This window comes from Mobula hypostoma, chromosome 8 (genome assembly GCF_963921235.1).
Source record: "Mobula hypostoma chromosome 8, sMobHyp1.1, whole genome shotgun sequence".
Taxonomy (NCBI): Eukaryota; Metazoa; Chordata; class Chondrichthyes; order Myliobatiformes; family Myliobatidae; genus Mobula; species Mobula hypostoma.
In genome coordinates this window covers 45,327,210-45,351,661 of record NC_086104.1, presented here as the reverse complement: position 1 = coordinate 45,351,661, position 24,452 = coordinate 45,327,210, and the positions used below count along the sequence as shown (strand labels likewise).

The following is a 24,452-nucleotide window of genomic DNA, read 5'->3' as shown; positions in this document are numbered from 1 at the left end:
TATTTAATGAAACAAGTCTACGTGAATTTTAAACAGGTGTCCAAAATATTAACCAAAAAAAACAGAAATATGGGATATAGTTCACGAACTTCTGTTATTCACTAATTTTGAAAAAGATCAGTTTAGAAATACATTCTGTGAATTTTAGGGTTAAAAATCTCTGGTGGGAAGTGTAATGCTTTAATTCTGTTAGTCTGTTCTTGCCATATCTAGCACATATAAATTCACACATGCTCAGAGATCTTAAAACTAGTCAACCAGTCAGAAAGGAACTGACGTTAATTAGTTATGAAGTGAGGAATGAACAGGCATTAGTACTGAGACTAATCAATGGGAAAATCAGTCCGAGCAGGCAGACTAATGAACTGCTATGCATCTGTTTATTTTTAGATGGTTCCAGCAATTTTACATTATAAATAAATACAACACAGTTCACTTACTACTAACCATTCTAGTATTGGATCTATTTCAGGGTTCCCAATGAAGGAAAATACACCAAATTTATATTAGAATTGTATACTGCAGTGCAGCATCTTGAAGCCTTGACCAGTTTTACAGAAATTTGAATATCAAATTAAAACCAGCATGCAGACAGGCCCACCAGACCACAGACAGCCACTAGCTGCCAAGAGCATGCACTCAAATGGCCAGCACCTTATTGCAAATCTTAGTGCTTCCTGACATAAAAATTATTTCATGCAATGCACTAGAGTCTAGTTTACAGGCATAAAAATAACTCTAGTAATAAATATGTTGTTGCTCCTCTATCCCAGTTGCCGTTGCCTGAAATGAAAAGAATAGCTTTGTTTTGCCTGTTCTGAAAATTAAGTTGCTGTCGTTTCATTGCTAAGCTGCAAAACTATCTAGTGCTATAAAAGTGTCAAAGGCAAATAGGGAATCAAAATATTAAAATGGCAATTTTATTTTCTATCAAATAATTGTTCTCAATGAACAACAAGGCCTTTGAGTAAAAAGGCTATACTAGTCATTATAGTTTAACTTTGCACATCATATTAGTTAAGATTTTTTTCTCTCTATGCCAAGTGAAATGGAATATTTTTCACTCTAGAAATGCAATTATCATGGTTGAGCTTATCAGAAATAAAAAACTTATATGCAAGAAAGTCAAAACTAATATTTATTTCTTTGGAAATATCCCTTGAATCCACTGAAGTAAAACATGCTTATTTTGTTGTGTTTATTTGCTCATTATAGAAATGCCACTTTGAGACTCTGATGGCCAATCCTGCCAATTTTTCCAAGTCTTACATTTTCATGGTTGCTTAGAGCTGTTAAATGTGAAAGCATTTGCAATAAGAAATTTCATGGCCCTAAATTACACTAAGTTATGGGCAAATCAAAATAAAAAGATTTACAGTAATCAACCATACAATTTGGTTCTTAACAAAACTCAGTGTATACCTCAACAGCTTCTGAGTCCTTATACTGTTTTTAAATAAACACTAACTACCGTAAGCTGCATTGCAGTATTTGTCATACAAGTTCCTGCATTCTCCCACTAATTTTCATTTGTTTCAAAAGTATTTATAGGTGCATTTGATTTAAAAAAAACAATAAATATGATTTGCTTCTGCACTGTATTCTGCTTGTGTCCCCATTATATCCCCTTCACTCCTCTCCTGCAAATTCTATAGATGTTCTCTGAACAAACCTCTTAAAGCAGTGGGGCTTTCAAAGCCAGGTTAAAGCTGTCAACAGAATGTTGCTGAGTCCACCCTAAAGCAGACCAAAACTTGACATCTGATTTTACTCTAATATTTCCAATCATTATCATTGAAACATAAGTTGAAGTTCCCGAAGTTTTTTGACACATAATAAAATTGCAGGTGCAAAGGGATCCTAATGGAGGATTCCCTAAAGATCAACTCGAAGGTTGAGTCGGTAGTAAGGAGAGCAAATGCAGTGTTAGCACCCTTTTTGATAAGACAAGAATATAAAAGCAAGGATGTACTGCTGAGGCATTATAAGGCATTAGTCAGATTGCATTTGGAGTACTGTGAGCAGTTTTGGTCCCTTATCTAAGAAAGGATGTGCTAGCATTGGAGAGGGCTCAGAAGAGGTTCACAAGAATTATTCTGGGAATGAAAGGGTTAACATATGAGGAGTGTTTGATGGCTCTGGGCCTGTACTCAATAGAGCTTAGAAGAATGAGGGAGGGGGAATCTCACTGAAACCTATCAAATATTGAAAGGCCTAGATAGAGTGGATGTTGAGAGGAAGTGTTAAATAGTGGGGAGCCTAGGACCGGAGGGCATCTCAGAATACAAGGAGGTCCCTTTAGAACAGAGATGGGAAGGAATTTCTTTAGCCTGAGGGTGGTGAAACTGTGGAATTCATTGCTGCAGATAGCCATGAAGGCCAAATCATTGGGTACATTTAAAGCGGAGGTTGATAGGTTCACCCCAATATCTGGACCCTGCGAATCAATGCCTGCAACTGGATTCTTGATTTGCTGACTAAAAGACCATAATCAATAAGGAAAGGTAGCAACACCTCTGCCATGATTCTTCTAAACACTACTGCTCCACAGGGTTGCCGCCTCAGTGCCCTACTCTAGTCCTTGTATACTCAAGACTGTGGCCAGATTCTGCTTTAACTCCATTGAGAAACTTGCAGACAATATCACCATAGTGGGTCATATCTCAAATAATGACGCGTCAGGGTACAAAAAGTAGATAGAGCTTAGCAATATGATGTCATGACAACAGTCTTTCCCTCAATGTTCGCAAGTCAAAAGAGCTTGTCACTGATTTCTGGAAGGGGGGTTGGTGCACGTGCTCCTATCAACATTAACCAATTGAGCTGAGGTTGAAAGCTTCAAGTTCCTTGGAGTGAACATCACTAACAGCCTGTCCTGATCCAACCACGTAGACATTTTCATGCCCAAAAAAAGCACAGCAATGCTTCTACTTCCTCAAGACGCTACAGAAATTTGGCATGTCCACATCGACCCTTACTAATTATTATTGATGAGTCATAAAAAACATCCTCTCTGGATACATTAACAGTTTGGTACGGCAAATGCTTTGCATGGGACCACATGAAACTACAAAGACCTGGAAACGTAGCTCAGCACATTACGGAACCCAGCTTCTCTATGGACTCTGTCCACACTTCCCACTTCCTCAGTAAAGCAGCCAGCGTAATCTAAGTCTCAACCCACCCTGGGCATTCTCTTTTCACCCCACTTCCACTAGGCAGAAGACACAAAACTTTCAAAGTTCATAACATCGGGTTCTAGGACAGCTTCTACCTCACTATTATAAGACTAGTAAATGGTTAGTCATAATCATAGAGCACTACAGCACAGAAACAGGCACTCCATCCCATTTAGTCCTTGCCGAACCATTAATCTGCTTAGTACCATGGACCTGCACCTGGACTGCAGCCCTCCAAACCCCTCCCATTCATGTACCTATCCAAATTCCTCTTAGATGTTGAAATCGAAATCGCATCCACCACTTGCGCTGGCAGCTCATTCCACTCTTACCACCCTCTTAAGTGAAGAAGTTCCCTCTTATGTTCCCACTTAAAGATTTCACCTTTCCCCTTAACCCATGACCTCTAGTTCTAGTCTCACCCAATTTCAATGGTAAAAGTCTGCTTCCATTTACCCATCTATTGTATACCCTTCATAATTTTGTATAGCTCAATTAAATCTCCCCTCAACCTTCTACATTCTAGGGAATACAGTCCTAACCTATTCAACCTTTCCCTATAACTCAGGTCCTCAAGTTCCAACAACATCCTTGTAAATTTTCTCTGTACTCTTTCAATCTTATTTACATCTCTCCTGTATGTAGGTGACCAGAACTGCATATACAATGTTCCAAATTAGACCTCACCAATGTCTTATATAATTTCAACATAACATCCCAACTCCTACTACTAAATAAGCTGACTTATGAAAGTCAATGTGCCAGAAGGTTCCCTAGTAAATAAGATGGACTCTTGACCTCACAATCAATCTTGTTATGGGTCTACACCTTATTGTTTACCTGCACTGTATTTTCTGTGTAGCTGTTACACTTTATTGTTATTGTTTTACCTGGTTCCACTTCAATGCATTGTGTAATGATCAGGTCTGTACGAACTGTAAGACATGCTATCTCAGTACATGTAACAATAAAATATTTTCATGTTCAGCTTTCCAGTTTGGAAAAAGATGTCCTAAATTGAAATGTTAACTCTGTTTCTCCTTCCACAAATGCTACCTGGTCTACCAAGTACCCCATCAGTTTCTGTTTTCACTTCATATCTCTAGGATCTGTGGTTAGATTTTCCTACACCATTGGAAGCTTATCTCAGGTAAAATGCCAAAGGATACATACAATACATATGTAGCAGATGAAACATGGCATGCAAAGCCATTTGACAAGGCAGGTACACCTTTCTCTCTTTCTTATGTTATTTTTGCAAAGTTGAACCACTCAGTTTCTCTGATGTAGTAACTCTATACAAGGTCACCATTATTTAGCATTGATCCATACAGGCAATCAGCCATGGTGGTAAACATATGATTTCAGTTTCTGATATCAAGCTGACGTTATATCAACAAGTGTAACTCCCACATTGCTAAACTTCCTTGTATAAAACTACAGTACTTCAATTGTTTCAAAATGATTAGTAAAATCTAATCCATTTTAGTTAAATTCAAAATAATTAAGAAACATACATCACTTTGTTTTAAGGATGTATTTTTAAACTGATTCTATATGTATTTCCAAATTTCATAAAAATGCAGATATACTGAATCTAATACAACCAGCATGATTACCTTGAACTTTCTCACCTCAGTTAATAAAAAACATATAATGAAATCTTACATCTTAATAATTATCTAGGACTACAAGTTTATAATATTCTTTGAATAATATCCATCCTAAAATTAGCATGTCATATAAATATTTTAGTGTTGTATCAATTTAATCTTTCAATCTTTTAATTCTTTCTCCCTTGCCATTTAGTTCCAGCGGTCTTGTTTATATGACTATCTTATCCATCAGTTCTACATGCTTCATGGGAAATGATGTTAGGCTACTTGTGGATGGGTCCATACGGGTCAAGTCATCTGAAAACCAATCATACTCAAAATAGTGGCCCGGATTTTGCTGCACTAATAATGGCAAGGCTGTCAGCACTCGCTGTTATTACAGCTGAACTGACAATAAGTACAAGCAGCTGCACATGCGCAATTAATATGAATATCTACTAGCTGTAAACAGCGATATCTGGCTCCTCTATAAAATGTGTTTTTGCATTCACTGCAATGGCTGAACTTAGGCCACTTTTTTTAATTATTCCTGCCCTAAGACAGGCAATAAGTGCACTGGTACATTCCAGAGTAATTGAGTTTTTAAATACCATAAGTATTCATTATTTATGAAGAGCCTTTCCAGATAGATAGAAATTTACAAATGTGGACACCCATTTCCTCAGAAGAAAGAAAATATTACAGTGTAATGAAAAAAGTATTATTTTATAGATCTTTCTTTCTGGTTTTAGTTTTATATTTATTTCTCTCAATCTCATATATATGTTCTAATCTTTATTTTGCTCTCGGTCCAATAATTTAAATGTAATTTATATTCACTGACTTTATTTCCCACTTTCATGTCGACATGGATCAGAGGATTTGCCAGGCTGAGTGGTTAAGAGGCCGCTGTGCTGCATTTTACTGTTCACAGCTGCCACAAATTCCCTGTAGAGGGAGCCAAATTCAAACAGACACAAGGTGTCTGGAGTCTGTATAGTCAATCCCAATGATTCCTTGGGGCCCAAGGACAACTCCTTTTGCAAGATCATAAAATGACCAAGGAATCTAATCCTGGAAACAGACATGTTGGCAAACACTACAGATGGTGCCAAAGTACAGGGTTAAACCACCCTTACATTGCAACAGTTCCCTGTTCTTCCTTTTCTGGAATTTAGTAGCAACTAGGGTGAGATAAATTTCTGAGAGGCAGTTGCTCCTTATTCTGAAATGTTTTCAGTTGGTGACAGTATTCCAGTATGCAATGACAATGCTGCATTCCTTGATTTAAAAGCAAAACATTGCAGATGCTGTAAACCTGAAATAAAACCAGAAAAGACTGGAAATACACAATGAGTCCTTCAGCTTCTGTGAAATAGAAATGGAATTATGATTTCATACCAATGATATTTTACTCATTTTGATATTCCTGAAACAATAACCCCTTTTGTCTCTCCAAAGACGCTGTCTGATTAGTTGAGTAGTTCCAGTATTTTCTAGACTTTTTTTCTTGCATCTGCTGATGTTCGTGGCTTCCCCCTTCTCCATTAACAAGTTTGAACTATCAGGCATGAGTGGACAGAGCCCACTCCATCTCAGCTGGTGCTGGATATTCAGCCCCCAACACCAGAGATGTGGATGCTAACATTAGTGTGCCAAAAGCTCCCAGATTATCTTGACGATCCTCCCAAAAAAGTGCTAATTCTGACCTTCAGATCTCTGAAGTCTTCCAAATCATATTTGTGAGGAACACTATTTGTAACTGAAATTTGGTGCACACAAGGATGTTATGGTTATTGACCAACTTTAATGATAATCTTCTAAAGGTAAGGGTGACACAGTGGATTCTGTGCTGAATCTCCATATCCATATGTGCTATCTGGGAGATATGGATGTAGAGATAGGCAAAGTGCTCAGTGGTTTCTGGTTCCTCACTATCAATGCAGATCTTCCTTACTGGATCTAATGATTTACCAGGAGCAGAAGGGTAAAGAATGTGTTCCACTGTTCAAGGTAATTGTAAGTTGTGGTATACTTCAGAGTACTTAAGCACACTTCGTAAAGTCTTCATTGATCATGCAACCTTTACACAATCAGCTGGAAAATGTTACTATAGTTCTAGCACAGAGGGAAGAGAGGTTGAAAATGTTTCCCTCAGGCAATTCAAGAACATAAAAGGTAGGATCAGGAGTGGGCAACCTGGCCCTTCAAGCCTGTCCCACCATTCAAAATAATCATGGCTGATGCACCTCAGAGCCTCAACTCCTCCTCCGTGCCAAAACTCCATAATTCTCAATTCTCAAATCTCCCCAACTGTCAACTACCTCCTCTTTAAATACATCTAAAGATCCAGCCTTCCCTAACTCTTTGGAGTAGAGTGTTCCAGAGATTCATTATCCTCTGTAAGGAGAAATTTCTATGGACTTAGGTTTCGCATGACTGGCCCTTTTCTTGAAACTATGTTGCCTCATTTGTGACTCTCCGTCTACTGAAAACATCACAACATCTACCCTGTCATTTCCCCTGCTGAAATCTGGAGGAAAACACACAGAGGATGCAGAGGGGGATCACAAAGTCGAGGAAAGAGGACCGGGTCAAGACAACAGAGACTGATGGAGAAGAGGAGTTCGGTGGGTAATAAAATGGATGAATTCATGGCACTAGCCAGGCATCAGAGAACATTTCGGGAGTGCAGTGTTAGGTGCTTCACTGGCACGGGGCTGCACGAGGACATTCCCAATCAAAACTTCTCCATGGATGGCTTCCAGACCATTCCGGCTGACCGGAAGTGCACTGAGAGTGGTAAGCGTAAAGGAGTTGGGGGCTTACTGTTCTGGTTAACAACAGATGGTGCAATCCGGGTCATATTACGATTGAGGAACGTGTTTGTAGACTGGATATTGAACTTTTTACTGTTGGACTTCAGCCATATTCCACCGAGATACAACACTGGGCGGCACGGGAGGTTGTTCCTGCCTGTGGCCATCAAAGTTTGCAGCTCCTCTCGTGGAGGGTCAAACACCCTGAGCCAATAGACTGGTCCTGGACTCATTTTCCATCTGGCATAGTTTGCATTTTGTTGTTTTATTGTTTGTGATTTTTGTATTGCTATATTTACGCTCTATTCTTGGTTGGTGCGGCTGTAACGAAACCCAATTTCCCTCAGGATTAATAAAGTATATCTATCTTAAGATCTTGTAGGTCTCAATAAGATCATCCCACATTCCTCTAATCTCTGAAGAATACAGTCAATCTGCTTTGCCTCTCTTGATGGGACAATCCTCTCATCAGAATAATGGATGCTGACTTCCTGGAAGATGGTCTTGGATTAACATTTCCAGAGCTGCCTTAAAAAAAAGCGACGACATTGCAAGTGAATCACAACTTTGTTTTACAAAACTTCACATTGTAAAGGGCTCAAAGCTACATCCACAGATGACTGTTTAGAAAGGAAGTAGTCAACTGATGGTGGAAGTACTTCATATTGGCTATGAATCTCAACAGCCATATTCTGACAAAATTTTCCACAGAACTTCACAATTGACAGAGTCAGGGGCTTTAGTCAGATGATAGAAAGCCATGTACAGCTTCAGATGTTCTTAATACTTTTCATGGCTCTGCCTCGACACAGAAATCATGTTGGCACTGTCCGAACCAGATAAGTTTCCCTACAAGATGTGCAGGTATTTCAATAAGATTCAACAAAAATGTTCCCATCAATAAATAGGACAGAAATGCCTCAATTGTTATCACAGCCCTATCTCATTTGTGAAAATTGGTGATGATATTAGTGTTGCATAGTTCATATGGATTTTTTTTTGACATGCAGCAAAGATGAAAAGATCTGTGCTTCTGATTGGATGATGTGCACTTTTGCCTTCCATCCGTTTGTGCAAAATGATCATGACCATAATGTTATTATTATTCAACTGGGCTGCAAAGCAAGTAGATTACTTGCAAACCACATGGATGGCCTGTTTTGGAGCCTCACAATCTTCTTTGACACTTGATTGCCAATTCCAGATTTTCCCTTGGGTATACTTGGCAGTTCTCTGAGACCATTAAAGTTTTAAGCCTTATTATGAGTTGTTTAATTTGGGTTACTTACACACACTGCTGGAGGGACTCAGCAAGTCAGGCTGCATCTATGGAGGAAAAGGAAGAGTCTAAGTTTCAGGCCGAGACCCTTCATCCGGACAGGAAAGGGAAGGAGCAGAAGCCAGAATAAGGGGGCGGGGGGTGGAGGAGGGGAGGGAAAGGAATACAATCTGGCAGGTGATAGGTGAGACCTAGTGAAGGTCGGGGAGGAATGATGAAGTAAGAAGCTGGAGAGGATAGATAGAAGTGGCAAAGGGCTGAAGAAGAAATAGGATCTATTGGGAGGGGAGAGTAGAACATGGAAGAAAGAGAAGGGGCAGTGGAACCAAAGGGAGGAGATGCCATTATTTTGAACAACTGTGTCAGCAAGCCGGTTTGTATTTGTTGTTTTGCCACGCTGCACCTTTTCAATGAGCTGTGGACTATTTATTATTGAAATTGGTCATGTCCACATTTTCCTTGTCAACATTGTCACTCCATGCACTGGCGTCTCCACAAACTCTTACTCTAACATCCTCAAAATGGATAATCTTGTACATATCTGAAATGGATGAAAGATTGTACTCAAGGTCACTGTTGATGGATTCTTTCTTTCCTTCTGTATTGTACTCAGTGTGTGCACAAATGGTTTATGTACCAGTTGGATGTGAAAGCTCTTTGATGCTGGCAGGAAGTTCAATCAGATGATGGACTTGAATGTTCTTGATTATGAAGTTAATATCTTTTATTTGTCTGGTATTTGCTAGTTTCCCCATCTCTAACTTTCCATCTCTTTTCCTCACTGAGAATCAAAAACATACAAATAATGGATATCTAAAATAAAAATAGAAAATGATGGAAATACTCAGTAGATCAGGATGTATCTGTGCAAAGGGGAAAATGTTGATATTTCATGCCAAAGCTGCAGCCTGATCTGCTGAGTATTTCCAGTATTTGCTGTTTTTATTTTTTCCCTTTAAAATGAGATTCAACCGTATGTCTCATCACACAGAGAGCTGCAATGTCCAAGTTGTACCTTGAGAGTTCTCAAAAGATAATTGCTGTTCTGAGTTTGAACCTTTCACCTTTTGAGCTGTTTGGTGTTGCATGCAAATTCCAGTTGTGAGAAAAGTTTTTATTTGTTGCCTGCGTTTGTGCTGATTATGTTAGACATGGTTATCTTTTTGAATGGAGTGAAATAGCCTGTTTGGGATACCCTACGGAGTGAGTAAGGGTGTTCCGAAAAAGAAAAACCTGCTCACTCATTGCTGAAGCTGCCAAAAGGGCCTGCCCATTCAGTTCTGAGGCATATGATGATCACTATCTGTCTGTCAATCTACGACCAGGTACTCCCAGTCACATTACCTGCCCAATGTCACTCACAGGATGTTGGGGGCTGGAGTGGAGAAAAGTGTTTTCCTCTGAAAGAGGTCCAGATGCAAAGGGTTTAATGTGAAGGAGACATGGAGCACAAGCAGCTACGCAAGACTTGGTGTGGGAGATATCTGCATCCAGTGACAAGAAAGCCCAAGATGATGAAGGGTCCCACTTCTTTTGTTCATCCTCTCAGCTCTTCAGAGAATCCTGATTCATCCATCTGCTCCAGGGTCAAGGTCATTTAATGGTCTATGGTACTTCCCTGACCTCATCGCCATGGGCGACCCTACCAAGAGTGCAAGCCTTGGCCCAAGCAAATTTCTGCACCGTGAAAAGATGTCTGCCCATGGACAACTTTATGCAGGGTGAATGAAAGCTGTTCCTTTGTCACTCATCTGGACCAGAATTTCTAGTGTTTTAAATCAATCACACTTACCAACAAACACACTCACTTTTTCTTCGAATCACCTTTCTCACTCTCGGTCAGCATTTTCCTATCATTCTCACCCCTCCTCACTTCTTGACCAACTACTCTTCAATTATTCCTCCCCTGTTTTACCCTCTGTTTTTCCTCCAAGGACATCTCTGAATTGCTCTCAATGCAGTTGCTCCAAATTCAGAATTTATTTTTGTTCAGCTTTAACAGAATGCCCAGCAGATGGATATTTGCCATTCATCTGTTAGATAATAATTAAATTTCATGACCAAATGTCAGCAGAGTGCAAGGCATAGCCATTCAGTACAGATATCATTGCCTAAATTTAAGCTCACTTCAATCTGCCAATTCCTTGATCATTGAGTTTATGCAAATATTGTCTGGTGTTTAAAATAAATTTATACTATTGGTGTTATAGAGTCATAGAGTAGTACACCACAGAAATTGTCCCTTCGGCCCATCTAGTCCATGCCAAACCATTTAAACTGCCTACTCCCATCGACCTGTATCAGAGCCATGGCCCTCCATATCCCTACTATCCATGTACCTAGCCAAACTTATCTTAAACAATGAAATCAAGCTCGCATGCACCACTAGTGCTGACAACTCATTCCATACTCTCACAACCCTGAGTGAAGAAGTTTCCCCTCATGTCCCCCTTAAACTTCTTACCTTTCACCCTTAACCCATGTCCTCTGGTTGTAGTCACATCCAACCTCAGTGGAAAAAGCCTGTTTGCATTTATCCTATCTATACTCCTCATAATTTTGTATACCTCTGCAAATCTCCTCTCGATCTTCCAAGTTCTAAAAAAATAGTCCTAACTTATTCATTTTTTCCTTGTAACTCAGGTCCTCCAAACCTGGCAACATCTTGTAAATTTTCTCTGCACTCTTTCAAACTTATTTACATCTTTCCTGTGGGTAGGTGATGAAAACTGCACACAGTACTCCAAATTAGTCCTCACCAACATCTTATACAATTTCAACATAATATCCCATCTTCTGTACTCAATACACTGATTTATGTTAAAAGCTTTCTTTACGACCCTATCTGTGACATCACTTTCAATGAATTATGGACCTGTATTCTCAAATCCCTTTGTTCTACCACACTCCTCAGTGCCCTACCATTCACTATGTAAGACCTACCCTGGTTGATCCTATGGAAGTACAAAACCTCACACTTGTCTGCATTAAATTCCATCTGCCATTTTTCAGCCCGTTTTTCCAGCTGATGCAGATCCCTCAGCAAGTCATGACAGTCTTCCTCACTGTCCACTACACCCCCATACTCGAAGTCATCTGCAAATTAGCTGATCAAGTTAACCACATTATCATCCAGATCATTGATATAGATGACAAACAACAACGGACTCAGCACCAATCCTTGCAGCACACCATTCCAGGACTCTAGTCAGAGAGGCAACCCTCTACTGCCACTCTCTGGCTTCTCCCAAAATCTCCAGTTTACTACCTCATCCTGAATGCCGAGCGACTGAACCTTCTGGAACAGCCTCCCATACAGGACCTTGGCAAAAGCCTTACTAAAGTCGTGCACACAACATCCACTGCCGTGCCTTCATCCACTTTCCTGGTAACTTCCTCAAAAAACTCATTCATAAACACAAAGATCTGGCTTAGTCCAATTTATAATAAAAATAAGATAAATGTGAAAGCAAGAAACTCCTGTTATATTGTCCATCAGCAGTATTTTAGAATACACAGTTTTACATACAATGAATTTTATTTCTCGAAGTGTTATTACTGCTGTTTTGTATGTTTTACTTCACAACAATGGCTACCCTTTGAAAGCCTTTGACTGAATCTAATGCTCTTGGTGATGTCCCATGATCCTAACAAACACAATATGGAACTCATATGGTAGGCAAATTGTTTACTAACAAGAATATTCGATGAATAGCAAGTTCAAGCCTAAACTAATCTTGTCTCTGGAGGGGTGAATGCTAGCCAGGACACTAGGAGAACGGTGTACTATTCCATGAAATGTGTCATGGAATCCATTACATCCCTCAGAACTATCAGTGTAGGCAGAAAAAGCCTTGCTTCATTGACTCATATGAAGAGTAGCACTTGTGCCAATTAAGCATTTCCCCACAGTATGTGGTTTAAATCCACAACATTCTGACAGAGAGATAAAAGTGCTATAAATTAAGGCAAGTTCAGAAATGTAAACAAAGAGAAAAAATGCTCAAAATTTAACAATGATTAAGTTAAAATTTGCATTTAACTAGACGGAGGTTTGTGTCTTACCAGCTTAGTGTAGCTGAAACATTACATCAGTGTAATTTTCCATTCTTTATAAGGTTTTGCTTCTTCCAGCTCCTCTACTGAGCTATATAGAAAGTAAAAAGGGCTAAACAATGAAACCACAGAAACAGCTAAAGAAAATAACTTTGCTGCTAAGGTAAAGATTAAATAGTCTACAGTTCAAACAACACCCCACATCTTCCCTTCACCCAACACACAACTAACCCTACCACCCACACATTTCAACCTGCACAGAAACACTGGAATTTTTTCAAAACACAAATTAAAGGTTTCATTATAACATTGTAGAAGTCATGACAGAAAGGCCTTTCCCTTTCACACCTAAGAAATAAAAGCCAGATTCTAGTTGATTTTAACTTTTTATATCTAAAAGAAAAAATGCATTATTGTTTGGTATAATTCCTACATGCAACAGCAGCAACAAAACATGTTCAGCTGCTGACTACAGTAAGCAGCTTGCGTGCAGATGCAGGAACAGATTTGCATTGGTCAATCAGTGCCTAAATATTTATGTTACATTATGTACGGCTATACAACATAGCTCCATATTTCTCTAAATATTACTGGTCCAGGCAGAAAATGAAACATATGGAGTTTTTACTTGTATGATGCAGAGACCTACTTCCAAACTCTACACCACATGCTCTCACATTTTTATAGACACAAAAAGATTCATCTCATTGTGCTTTATATTATTTTTCAGCATTCACAAACGTGTGACACATTTCTTACTATTTATTAAGCACTACCTGTATAAAGATTTGAACCATTGAAATGGTAACAAAAAGTTTGCAATAGAGGATAATGGAAACCCAGGAAAAAGTTATAAGGTTACAAAGGAATAGTTCAAATGACACCAATTCTGGTAGGAAACCTTGTCTGGTTTACAAGAGTCATCTGAACTTCAGGCTTAGATTACAGCTTTAAACTAACTCTTGTTATCTGTTCTATTTCACTTCTTTGTGTGTGCACTAACTTTTCAGCAGAGTTATACAAAGAGCAGCTAGTATCTCAAATTTCAAACAACTCAAGATAATATTCATAAATGTGTATGGTTTGCCCAGCAAAGTTGGCAAAGGTCACCAATTTTTTAATCTGGTGATTACGGAAATTTACGATGATCATGGTATGAATATAACATCATGAGCCACACTGATGTTAAAATGTACTTTATTGTTCAGGGTTTTGTTTTCTCTATCACATAAGAATCCAGCCGAAATATTGTAAAATTATTACCTCTATATTTGTCTGTAAAATTGAAAATGAATACTCAATTCTTTGGCTCAAACTGATGACTGGATTTCATACCATCAGCCAGTAGTTTGCAATGTAATTGTATTTATTTTAAATCTCAAACCACTTGCTGATAATCTTAATTATTGGCATCATAGGTTACCTTACACTATCACACATGCAGTTATTGACACAGACTTCTCTTGCCACTCTAGCTCCAGAAGTCAAATTAGCATTGTCAATAACCCACCAAGACAGTTCACCCTCAAGTTCTCCAACAAAAGCAGTTCAAGATCAGTAAAACTAAACACAATTCTCCAAAAACTAAAAACATTTGCAGATCTTTCCAATTCAAATTTTCCTTTGGGAAATTAATCTTAACATGTTTTCTGCTTTTGGGTATACTGCTAAAACCCTAGTCTTCACGATTTCTGTAGAACTTATTGGTTATGGTCACGTCACAAAACTTTACAGGATTTTTATTTAAAATAAGATTTTTTATTCACAATAATTTTCATTAAATATGAAATTTTGGACAATGTGTCCATATGAAATGTTTGCTTTGATTAAATAAGCATGCTTCACAGGACTCAATTTGAGTATTTACTTTAGAATTATTTTCAAAGCTTTTATTGAATCTGAGCCTATTTGACCTTCAATGAAGGTGTTTGCCATTAAAATTTACCTTCTGCATTCTCCTCACAAATGTTGGCAGAGTACACCTCTCTACTTACAAGAGAGCAGCTGGATCCACTACTAAATGTCTTCTTTGATAAGCCAGAGGAGGCATAAAACCAGTGTAGCAGTGCCTAGTTACCTAACTAGAGACTGAAAGGGCCTGACTTTCTCTCTTGGGTTTAGATTGAGCCAGTTATATATTTCTGCTAAAAGATTTATGTTTGGCTTGACTTGGCTCTTTAATTTATCTAGGCGGGAGGACTGACCATTGGCTTCTTTAGGAAGTTCACCACCGAGTACTTTAGACTAACAAAAAGCAGGCATCGTGCCCCATCTGGCAAATATAAAGACTTCACAGGCAATGGAGGCCTCTCATTACTTCGGGCACACTACTGGATGACTAGTCAACCTTCTCTGTGGGTTAAGGGTCCAAAAATCTAATTTAAATTTGATCCCTCTCACTCTTACCCTCTCTTTCCCTTCAAATGAAAGGGTAAATTGTTCCTCACTTTAGAAAGGTAGGATTTACAGATGGAGAGAAAAGGCAGAAAGAAATACTTGAACTTAGATGGCGTATTTCACTGTGTCAGGATGTATCAAAATACTTTATAGTTCATTAATCAATTTTTGAAATATTGTCATTATTGTAAAGGAGCAACCTATTTTGGCATAACAAACTCCCACAACTATTGGAATAAAAATCAGACATCCTCATTTACTCCTTTTGATTGGAGGAGGATGACCATTGGTTCGAACTGGAGATAAATTCCCAAAGAAGCCTGGGTCACTCTGATAAATCTTCATATGTGACAACAACACAAGTCTATGGCATTGCTTCACCTTCAACCTTTCTGGCTGCTGGGGTGATGGGGAGGGGCAAAGATGACAAGAAGGAATAAGCTAAAGGAATGAAGAAAGAAATCATTACAAAGGATGAAAACATATTGAGATAAGCACTATTCTGGGTAGCTAATAAAGCAGTTATCTCCAGTTTTTAAATACAATTTGTTTTTCTGTTGCAATCAAACAGGAATGTGCAAAGTAGAGCAAAACCAATCCATTCTAGCAAATAATTAAAAGCGCCCTATTCAGAAATATGAAGGAGAATTCCACCTTGATTTGGCTCAGAGCCATGGAAAATTTCAGGCAGGCGACAACAGAAACAACAGGGCTCCGAGTGTGTTCAGACTGATTTGTATATATTACATTGACTACAGTGACACTCTTTAAAGCAAACTCTTAGTAGCAATTGACAGAACTCAGAAGGTTTCTGTTCTCTGCCGAATGGTATTACACCAATGAAAATAAAGTGAAAGAACACCAGTTATGCACCTGCACACCTGCTGCCGAGAAAGAAAACCCATTATAAGTTGACGAAGGATGAAACCAAAACGCACTTCAGCACATCATTTTAGCATCAGCGATTAATCTAACTACACCCTCTGCCCGATGTACATTAGCTATATAATTAATTACTTCTTAAGGGATGTCAGCTTGGCAAAAGTTGAAGGCAAGCTGTGAACGTACATTATTTGTACCCTAAACAACCATCATATTTTGGATATATATTTTTAAAATATGCAACATGTATACGTATATCACTTTCAAAATGTTAATTTTTATTGGTGTTCCCTCCTTTACTTTTTTCAATTCTCTTTCCTAAAACCACTTTACTTTCTCTTCACCCACTATGCCATACATCATTTTCCTGCCAAGAATCTAGGCAATTTAATCAAAAACCTTTCCCGTAGCAGTTTTTTTTTGTGCTGTGGCAGGAAAGGTACACAGGAGTGTTCTGAGCTTATATACTGGCAAAAACAATTCCCTCCTGTGGGGAAAGCTTTTAATCTCTGAACCTAAATGGACCAAGAAAAATTGAGAATTTGTCAGGTGAGGAAGCAGCAACATCACTCCCTGGCCCAATGCATTAGAGTCCCAATATACTTCAGCACGACACTGCCAGTAGCTGTTTAATATCTGAAACGGCATACTGATAGAATAATCAAGTAGTGAACATTAAAACATAATTTACTACAGGGATCTCAGCACAATGCTTCTGCCGGCTTATTGGTGTATTTCAGTAAATAGGTAAAGATTAGTACTTTTATTGTACAGCACTCAATGTCTCAGTATCAAAGTTATCAGCTCAGAGCTGATCAGGACCTTTAGTGGGATATTAGAGTTCTGAATCAATTTATATGCTTATTCAGCCTTCACCAAAACCTAATGACTAATGATTTTTCATGTAAGCCAATACAAAAATGATGGTCAATGTCAGGGAGAAATTGTTTTCCTTAGAACTCAAGAAAAGATCAGCATAAGCGATGCACTAAGGGCATCAGTGGAAATAGTCTAGCCATGCCGAGATATCAACTTTACAGGAGGAGGTAACAAATACGACCATTAAACCAAGAAATAAACTGGCATAAAAACCGGGATGCCTTAAGATTGTGTCCCAATTATGTGAGGTGTGCTGGCATGTAAACTATGAGCAGCCATTAAGTGGATTGATGTCCTAAGTAGAAATAGAAGCATGACTTAAGTGCATTGACATGATTGACATGAATGGTATGTGCATCTCACATGTGCCTGCAATGATATAACAGGGAAAACAGGAGCTTCTCCTAAGATGGTTGTACATGAGAATTATAAGCAAGCTCTCAGGTGGATTGGCATTAGTAGCAACTAGTCCATCTTCTGATGAACAGACATCTTCAAGTTCTGCTTGACTTTAAGTAGATTGTGATAAACTGAATTACTATGGTGCTAAGAGGATTGTTATGGTATGGGAGGTTTGCACAAGTAAAATTTGCATAATTTAAGATGGGAATGGCACTGGAGATATCAGTACAAGCTGAATTAAAGATTTAGATGCACCTCCTCCCACTTCAGCCTCTGCATTTCTACCAAATTTCTACAGATGTATAGCGGAGAGCATTCTTAGTGGTCGCAGCACCTCCAGCTATGGAGGCTCCAATGTGCTGGATCGAAAAAAGGTTACAAAGGGCTGGAGACTCAGCCAGCTCCACATTGAACACAAGCCTCCCCACCACTGAGGACGTCTTCAAAATATGGTGCCTCCGGAGGACGGCATCCATCATGAAGGACTCTCACCATCCAGGACTTGCCTCTTTTCACTATTACCATCGGGAAGGAGGTGGAGGAGCCCGTAGATCCACACTCAACGTTTAAGGAACAGCTTCTTCCCTTCTGAACAGCCTATGAACCCATGAATACTACCCTGCCCTGCTATTCCACCAACAGCCTATGAACCCATGAATACTACCCTGCCCTGCTATTCCATCAACAGCCTATGAACCTATGAATACTACCCTGCCCTGCTATTCCTCTTGTGCACTATTTATTTATTTATTGTAACTTATAGTAATTTTTATTCTTGCACGGTACTGCTGCCACATACATCAGTGATTTTGATGCTCTGTGTCGGTGAGATCAAGTGCACACTTGGTGAATCGTTTACAGAGCACTTGCACTCAATCAGCCATGACCTCCCCAAGCTCCCAGTTGCATGAGATTCAGCTCCCATTCCCATGCTGACCTGTCTGTCCTCTGCCTCTCCAGGGCCAGGTGAGGATCAACATCTCATATTCCACATCGGAATTTTACAACTCACACAGAGAATCTTCCAAATTCAGGCAAACCTTTCCTCCTCTGTTCCCACATTCCCTCCTTGCAATCTACATCCAGTCCTTCCTGTTTTGTCCCCTTTCCCAAATCTCCTCCTCCAACTCCTAATCAGCTATTTTCATCCCCGTCCCCCTTCTTGTTCCATACTTATGACCCACTTATTTTACCAACTGGATCCACTTCCTTCCCCCATAATGTATTACTGTGGTTTCCATTCTGCCATCATCAATGATGCCCTCACCCACATCTCCTCCATTTTCCGCACTTCGGCCCTCACTTCATCCTCCCACCACCACAACAGGGACAGAGTTCCCCTTGTCCTCACCTACCACCCCACCAGCCTCCAGATCCAGCACATTATCCTCCGCAACTTCCGCCACCTTCAATAGGACCCACCACAAAGCACATCTTTCCCTCTCTACCCCTCTCCGCTTTCCGCAGGGATCATTCCCTCCGCAACTCCCTGGTCCACTCGTCCCTCCCCACGGATATCCCACCTGGCACTTATCCCTACTATCATAAGTGTTACACCTGTCCGTACACCTCCTCTCTCACCACCTTTCAGGGCCCCAAACAGTCCTTCCAGGTGAGGCAACACTTCAATTGTGAGTCTGTTGGGGTCATCTATTGCATCCGGTGCTCCCGGTGCGACCTCCTCTACATCAGTGAGATCTGACGCAGATTGGGGTACCGCTTCGTCGAGCACCTCCGCTCCGTCCACCACAACAGACAGGATCTCCCGGTAGCCACCCACTTCAACTCTGCTTCACATTCCCATTCGGATATGTCCACACATGGCCTCCTCTACTGCCATGATGAGGCCAAACTGAAGTTGGAGAAGCAACAACTCATATACCGTCTGGCTAGTCTTCAGCCCCTTGGCATGAACATTGAATTCTCCAACTTCCGGTAATTCCCTCCCCCTCCTTTCCCCCATCCCAGTTTCACTCTGCTCCCTCCTCCAGCTGCCTATCACCTCCCTCATGGTTCCGCCTCCTTCTACTACCCATTGTGCTTTCCCTTATTCCTTCTTCACCTTTCCTGCCTAACACCTCCCTGATTCCCCTCCCCCACCCCTTGATCTTTCCCCTTACTGGTTTTTCACCTGGCACCTACCAGCCTTCTCCTTCCCACCCTCCCCCCACCTTCTTTATAGGGCCTCTGCTCCCTCCCTCTTCAGTTCTGACGAAGGGTCTCGGCCCGAAACGTTGACTGTCCATTTCCACAGATGCTGCCCGACCTGCTGAGTTCCTCCAGCGTGTTGTGCATGCATCATCTGTCTACCCCCATTCAATTGTTCCCATTATAGTCTCCCTTACTTGTCAGATTCCAGCACTGGTAGACTTTGTGCTCCTACCTACTGTCATCCAACAGCTGACTCACCTGTTCATCTTCAACTCGCCTCACCTGGTTCCATCCACTTCTGTTCTGCCTTCCTCCACCTATCATCTACCTGCCTCTGTCTCCCAGCTCCAGCCTCTACCGCTTTCCTATCTGGATCCATTTGTCCATCTCATTCATTCATCCTAACCAATATCATAGGCTCCTGCTGGCCATTGCCCACCCCCCACCTCCCTTTTTATACTGGCAATCTCCACCTCATCACTCAGTCTTGATGCAGGGTTTTGACCCAAAACTTTGACTATTACTCTTCCTCACAGATCCTGCTCGACCTGCTAACTTCCTCCAGTAGATTATCGGAGAATGGCAAGATCAAATTACCATAGGAAATATTAGCATACTTTAAAGGTGTGGTGGCATTTGTAGCATTAACACAATTTAAGATGGATTGCCAAATCAGCAGCTGATACAGTGGTTGGGACAGAGAGGTATTCAGCATGCCAAGGTAGACTGGCAAACACAGCCTCGGAAGATGTTAAAGCGAATTGGCATTGGTACAGTCAGCATAATTTTGCTCACGCCAATCTGTTTGAAATTATGCTGACTGTATTTAACATCTTCTGATGCCATACATGCTAATTTCCCTTGGCATGCTGACACACTTCAAAACCCTAACCACCTTATGAGCCGCTGATATTACTCTTTAAAATTATGCTAAGACTAGAAATGTTAACCCACCTGAAAGTATATCAACATTTCCTATGCCAATCTGACCAAGTCATGCTAAACTAGTCAAGTCAATCCACCTTAAAGCACTCTACCTTCATCTTACTGTGAGGTATACTGGCATGAGGTGTATAGCATGATCAAAGATGACGAAAATCATTGTGGCTTAAAATGCACTGTCATGAATAATGTCAGCATTTTTAAGGTGGATTGGCATGAGTGGAGAAGCATAAATATGCCTTAAAGTGGTTTGGCACAGGAAATACTGGCCTTACATGATGATTTGGCATAAATCATAGCCACATTTCTTAAGGTGGACTAGGGAGGGAGAAGTAGCAGCATGTCTTAAGGTGGACTGGCATAGGAAGAGACAGCATAGGCTCGAAGTGGATTGGCATCAGTTTGCAAATGACATAAGGTGGATTAGCATGAGTAGTATCAGCATGACCTAAGGAGCTTTGGCACAGGAAGTATCAGCATGAATTAAGGTGCACTTGCATGAACAGAAACAGAATGCCAAGGTGGTTTGGCATGGGTGATATTGGCATGACTGAAGATGACTTGGCATGTGTATTACCAGCATGACTTAAGATGAACTGGTATGAGACAAATCAGTATGTTAAGGTGCACTGGCATGAACAGTTACAGCAAGTCAAGGTGGACTGGTATGATTTGTATCAACATGACTCAAGGATAGTTGGCACAGGAAAAACCAGCATGTTAAGGTGGATTGGCATGAATAGCATCAACATGCCTGAAGATGGAATCACTTGACAAGCATCAGAATGCCTTAACACAGACTGGCATTGGAAGTAGCGGCATTAATGAAGGTGGATTGGCACCAGCACAATTTCAAGGCGGAATGGCATGAAAAGTATCACTGCATCAAGGTGGATAATTGAGACAAACATTTCATTTAATTTATCTGGAAGAAGTGCAAAAATGTGAAACAAAATCATAATTTCATATTTTGCATCTTACGACAAGAACCTTCATAAATAAAAACACATGAAATAAAGGCAGGAGCACACTGTTTGACCCCACATGCTTCTTCCACATTTTAACAAGATCATGGTCAATCTTGCACCAGTCCTATACCTTCTGATTTCCTTAATACTGAAACAATTGTCCTCTGCCTTCAATGTACTCAACAACTGAGCCTCCCATAACCCTCCAGGGTAAAAAAAATCAAAGATGCATTATGTTCAGGATGAAGAAACCTGTGTGTAATATTTCAGGTGCTGTCTTATCAGGACTCTGTACAATTGCAGTAACACAACTTTAATGTTGAATTCAAATCCTTTTGCACTAAAGGCCAATGTACAAATTGTCTTCCAAATATATGAGGATGCTAACATTCTATGATTTCCATACAATGACATCCAGATCCCTCTCAACACTGACAGTTCCCATGTTAAAAAAATAGCTTTTCTATTTTTTATATATCACAGTGAATGACCACACATTGTTCAACATTATATTCCACGTACCATGTCCCTGTCCATTCATTTAGTTTGTCCAGATCCTTCTGAAATCATTACTGCATCTCCTCGCAGCCTGCAATGCCATCCAACTTAATTTCATTAGAAAATATGGATCTATGACATGAGATCACTAAACCAAATCATTTGATATACAGATTTCAAAAGCTGGGGCTTTAGCATTAATCGCTCCAGCACCCCATTACTTAGAGCCTCTTTAGACAAAAATGGCCCTCATTTTCTACTCACTATTTTCTGTTAATTGAGCTTATCCTCAATCAATACCAGAACAGAACTCCCACTGAGTACTAATGACCACTTGAATGGTACCTTATCAAGGTCCAGAAACACCATATTCAGCAGTTTGAAGATGAGTTATTTTGTGAGGTGCAACTCAAAAGATTCATATTAGTTATTAAATACGATTTTTAATTAATAATGGTAATCCAGTCCAATCCCATTATTGAGCATCCTCTTACCCGCTCCATTACATCTGCTTCCAGCATTTTCCCCATTACTGTTGCTGATTGGTTAATACTGCAAATAATTATCCATTGTGTTGCCAGTAAATATAAACTATAAAACTACATGGATAAGCACACTGTCTGATTCATGAAATACACATTCCCTACTGACTATACAATCGAACATCAGTGATCCATCTTTTAGTCTATTTCCTTCATCCCCAAATATAAGAAGCTGGGAATAGCTCATTCATCCCCTCACATCTGTCCTTCCACTCACTTAATCAAGCTGATTTATATATAATCTTCACTTACTCATAATTATCCTCTCTTCAAGCCTATTAATTGATCAATATTAATATTTCAACTCACCTTTCTCAACCTTTGGCCAAGAGGATTCCTGAACTCCACTATATTAAGTGAAAAGTCATTTTCCTCATTTATTTCAAAGTTCAAAGTCAAAGTTCAAAGTAAATTTATTACCAAAGTACATATATGTCAGAATGTACAATTCCGAGATTCATTTTCTTGCAGGCATTCACAGTAACTACAAAGAACCACGATAGAATCAACGAAACCCAACAAGGTGGACAAACACCAATAACCAAGAGACAACAAACAATGCAAATATAACAAAAGGAAAAAATAATAATAAACAAATAAGCAATAAATATTGAGAACGTGAGCTCAGCCTGCTGCTGTTCATACTACTGACACATGACTGCTTCACAGGATCCCGCTCAAACTGTGTCATCAGGTTTGCGGATGACACAACAGTGGCTGGCCTTATCAAGAACGATGATGAGATGGAGTATAGAGAGGAAGTGGAGCAGCTGGGCAATTGGTATGAGAAGAACAACCTAAGTTTGAACATGGAGAAGACCAAGGAAATCACTAAGAACTGCAGGAAGGTGCAGATAAACCATCCCCCCCTGCGAATACATGGCTCCTCCATAGAGAGAGTTAAGTGCACCAAGTTCCTGGGAGTTCACATTATAGGTTACCTCACCTGGTTCCCTTATATCACCTCCCTGAACAAGGCAGCACAGCAGCACCTCCACTTCCTAAGACAACTGAGGGAAGCAAGGATACCCAACCGCCCCCAATCCCCATCCTAACTGCGTTTTACAGGAGCACCATTGAGATCGTCCTGACAAGTTGCATCTTCACCTGGTATGGGAGCAGTCGAGCATCAGACCAGAAGTCCCTACAAAGGACTGTGAGAACAGCCAAGAGGATCACAAGGAAGTCCCTACCATCCATTGGGGACTTTTAACAGGAGCGCTGCATACACAGGGCCCTGAGTGTCATCAAACATCCCACCCACAAATCCAACATCCTCCTTAACTTTCTGACATCAGGAAGAGACTATGATGCATAAAAACAAGAATGGTCAGGATGAGAAACAGTTTCTTCCGCCAGGTCATTAGACTTCTGAAGTCCCTGCCATATTGTATTCAAAGAGTCACTGGCTAATCTGTTCTGTACCTTACAATATTTAATATTAATGCATTTTAGATTGTTATTTGTGTATGATTCATCTGCAGATTTTAACCTTACGTTCATAAGTCAGTGTGTTATGTGTACTACTGTGCATTACACCCTGGTTCAAAGAAACGTCCAGTTTCAATATACATTATATAGTTATATATATAATATACATGTATATAGTCAAATGACAATAAACTTGACTTGACTTGAAAGTGAGTTCATAGGTTGTGGGAACAGTTCAGTAATGGGGTGAGAGAAGGTGAATGAAATTATCCACTCTGGTTCAGGAGCCTAATAGTTGAGAGGTAATAACTGTTCCTGAAGCTTGTGGTCTGAGTCCTGAGGCTCCTGTACCTCCTTCCTGATGGCAGCAGAGAAGAGAGCATGGCCTGGATGATGTGGGTCCTTGATGATGGATGCTGCTTTCCTGCAACA

General features: G+C 40.0%; 1 protein-coding gene across 23 annotated transcripts in view; it reads right to left on the bottom strand.

Moving 5' to 3' along the window:
- The window catches only part of esrrga (estrogen-related receptor gamma a), a 240,417-nt gene that overhangs the window by 170,217 nt on the left and 45,748 nt on the right, over positions 1-24,452 (bottom strand). Inside the window, exon 4 of one of the 23 annotated variants that reach the window (XM_063055766.1) lies at positions 12,938-13,019. The exons of 21 other annotated variants lie outside the window; for them this stretch is intronic. The gene's annotated coding sequence lies outside the window, so the exon portion shown is untranslated. Of the gene's footprint in view, positions 1-12,937; positions 13,020-24,452 lie in introns of those variants that run through there. One more of the 23 variants, XM_063055774.1, reaches the window with a different exon arrangement.